Raw genomic sequence first — 3,485 nt, 5'->3', positions numbered from 1 at the left:
AGGAAGGAAGGAAGGAAGGAAGGAAGGAAGGAAGGAAGGAAGGAAGGAAGGAAGGAAGGAAGGAAGGAAGGAAGGAAAAGAAAGAAAGAAAGGAAAACATTCATATTAATAATATCTATTTGGTGCCCTCCAGTGGGCGTGGAGGGAATATTTTATTTGATGTTTCCAGTAAACATCTCCAGATTATAGGCCACAATGTTTGATATTTTCATCTCCCAGCAGCTCATTATGAAAGGCATCCTTTATTAATTTGGAGCTCTTGGTAAGAAGTCTTGTGAGACCTTAGCAATGATGGAGAATGTTACCTTTAAGAAGTACAGTACAGGTTCATAAGCCCCTTCATCTAACCACTACATGGGTCTTCCTGTTCTAATTTCAAAGGGAGAGAGTGAAAGTTTTCCAGAAACAGTGGGGGGTCTTTGGCCAGGGAAGGTTAAAAACTTCTGTTAGTTTTGTCAATTGAATTTTTATTGTATCATTATTGAGTCGCATCAGTCCAGAGGATTAGGGGTGATAGGCACAATGGAAATGTTGGGACATAGGCCAAACGTTGCAAATGGATCCAACTACCTGACTGATAAAGTTTGTTCCTTGGTTGCTATGGAGATCAGATGGCACTCCCCATGAGGAATGATTTTTTCTAATCACAGTCTACCTGCTACTTGGGCTGTGGCTCATTGGCATGGAAATGCTTCACCCCATTGAGAGCATATACAAATTACCACCAGAAGGTATCTGTGACCCTGAGATGGAGACAGCTGGATAAAGTCTAACTGCCATGTCTCAAAGGGTCCTAAAGGTACAAAGTCCCTGTGACACGTGAAGGGGTTTTCCAGCATTATGTTTGGGCCAGAACAGACGGTACAGCAAGAATAAACCTTTTGCACAATCGTAGGCAATAGTTTTCAATACACTGCTTTCCCCATGCTATCATTTTGTCTGAATTCCAACAAGTCAGCTTATGAACTACTTTAAAAAGGGTAATTGAAGCCTAAGGGGTGGATCGGGGTATCATTGGGCCCATACCATATGCCTGTTTCTGGAAAAAACTTTTTCCCTTTCTCTTTCCAGAGAAAATAAAATATTGACTCAAAATAAGTAAATTTTGAAAAGAAACAGGGCTGACCATGGTGGCTCATGCCAGTAATCTCAGCACAGCACTTTGGGAGGCCGAAGCAGGAGGATCACTTGAGCTCAGGAGTTGGAGACCAGCCTGGGCAATTTAGTGAGACCACATCTCTACAGAATTATTATTTTGCTTAATAACCATATATGATGGTGCATACCTGTAGTCTCAGCTACTTGGAAGGCTAAGGTGGGAGGATCACTGGAGCCCAGGAGGTTCAGGCTGCAGTGAACTGTGATTGCGCCACTGCACCGCAGCCTGAGCAACAGAGAAAAACCTTGTCTCAAAAAAGAAAAGAAAAGAAAATGTCTTACAAGTTTAGCTGTCCATCCTATGCAACAGAATATCTATGTGTAATGTCCACCATGTCCTTCTGTTGTACCCTCCCCTTAGTTAAGCCAGGAAGGCACCTGTCCCCGTATTAGAATATCATGGGCTCATGGCCAGCACAGTGGCTCACACCTGAAATTCCAGCACTGTGGGAGGCTGAGGCAAATAGATCTCTTGAGCTCCCAGGTTGGATACCAACCTGGGCAACACAGCAAGGCCCTATCTCTACAAAAAAAAAAGCTGAATGTGGTGGTGCATGTCTGTAGATCCAGCTACTCTGGAGGCTGAGGTGGGAGGATCACTAGAGCCCAGGGGGTAGAGGCTGCAGTGACCTGAGATCACACCACTGCCCTCCATCCTGGGTGACAGAGTGAGACCTAGTCTAAAAAATGTGGGGGAAGGGGGAGAAAGTTTGTTGTGCCAGCAAGTAAATGACAAAAAGGGACAGTATTAGAGTTGAGAAAGAAATTGGAATATGAATTGGTACCTCTCCCGCAGAAGATAAATTTGCTAAAAGTGCTCAAGTTAGAGGCATTACAAAAGATTCATTGAAGTTGCTCGTGCCTGTAAATCCTGGCACTTTGCAAGGCTGCGGAGCTGCTTGAGCCCAGGAGTTTGGAGACCAGCCTGGGCAACATGGTGAAACCCCTTCTCTACAAAACATACGAAAATTAGCAGGGCATAATGGCCCACGCCTGTAGTCCCAGCTACTGGGAAGGCTGAGAGATGGGAGGATCGCTTGAGCCTGAGAAGTCAAGGCTACAGGGAGACACAATCAGGCCACTGCACTCCAGCCTGAGAGACAGAATGAGACCCTCTCACAAAAACTAAAAATAAACATTAAAAAGCCTGTAATATAGCAGTGGCACATCCAGTTCTCTACGCTACTATAGAACTATCAGTGGCCAAAGGTATGTGTGCAAGAATGACGATTTCAGGATTCTCTGAAATTCTAAAACCATGAAGCCAACCTCATTTCAAACACATTTTGAAAAGGGTTAAATAAATCATGCACAAACTGACAGATAAGAAATGCTGTTTTCAAAAATGATGGAGAGGATTATTATGATGATGAATGATTCCACTTTCTATCCATATCATTGATAGAGCAATCAGTAAATCCAGCACATCCAGGGGATGGGACATCTCTCTAGGCCTCCTATTAAAAATGAAAAAATTGAGGCTGGCATATAACCCATCCAAGCCTATAAGGGGCAGCATGAGGATTTTATCGGCACCAAAAGTGACTCGTTTGGTCTCTGTTTCTTGTACACAGGCACAAGACAGCATGACATTTCAGGAGATGCTCTGTCTGAATGGATCTGTGAGGTGGAGGTGTGTGGGGTCTGGGGAGTGGCCCTTGACAGGGATCTCTGTTAACTGTGCCTAGAATCCTGGGAAGATAAAACCCTGCCTGCAGTGGGCATCCCTGGCTGGCCTGGAACCACCAACCTTTAGGATTTGGGACTATGGGAAGAAAAAGGCAGATTCTCTAGTGATGGATAATACACGAACGGGGGAGATTCTCTAGTGATCGATAATACACAAACGCTTTAAAAGCGTGAGCAAGCGTCCCTGGGTGGGCTCGAACCACCAACCTTTCGGTTAACAGCCGAACGCGCTAACCGATTGCGCCACAGAGACAGGAACTACTTATTCTGCTGTGCATTATGGGAAGGGCGCCTTTAACAAACTGCCCTTATCCCTTCCAGCCTCAGGGCTCGCCTGGCAGGACGATAGAGCAAGGCCTTGGAAAACCCGAGCGATTAGAGGGGTGAATCGCGCTGGTCACGTTGGACACCTGCGCGGGAGATTCTGGAGCCAGAAGGACAGCCAAATGGCCTTCGCCCGCCCTGCCCCTCGCCTGCTTCCGAAGCCCCCGGAAACTCCCAGGTCCGCGACCCGGGCCCGAGCCGCCTGGGGGCCCCAAGGGAAGCTGAACGCCCAGTGGGCTCCCGGGATGGCGCCGCCTTCACCCAGTGAGGGAGCCTGTGCCCACCCGGCCCAGTCGCTTTCGGGGCCGCTGCGG

General features: G+C 47.0%; 1 long non-coding RNA gene and 1 other non-coding gene across 2 annotated transcripts; both read right to left on the bottom strand.

Annotated features, from left to right (window-relative positions):
- Positions 1-118: 118 nt before the first annotated feature.
- LOC105509507 lies at positions 119-3,420 on the bottom strand. Its single transcript, XR_001001448.1, has 2 exons — positions 3,055-3,420; positions 119-281 (listed from the first exon to the last, which is right to left on the bottom strand). It is a non-coding gene; the product is annotated as an uncharacterized LOC105509507 (long non-coding RNA).
- On the bottom strand, positions 3,027-3,100 carry TRNAN-GUU. The gene has a single exon. It is a non-coding gene; the product is annotated as a tRNA-Asn (tRNA).
- Positions 3,421-3,485: the final 65 nt, after the last annotated feature.

Source organism: Colobus angolensis, unplaced genomic scaffold, assembly GCF_000951035.1.
Source record: "Colobus angolensis palliatus isolate OR3802 unplaced genomic scaffold, Cang.pa_1.0 Scaffold1764, whole genome shotgun sequence".
NCBI classification, from domain to species: Eukaryota; Metazoa; Chordata; class Mammalia; order Primates; family Cercopithecidae; genus Colobus; species Colobus angolensis.
Note: the sequence above shows the minus strand (reverse complement) of the source record. Positions and strands in the feature narration are given on the sequence as shown.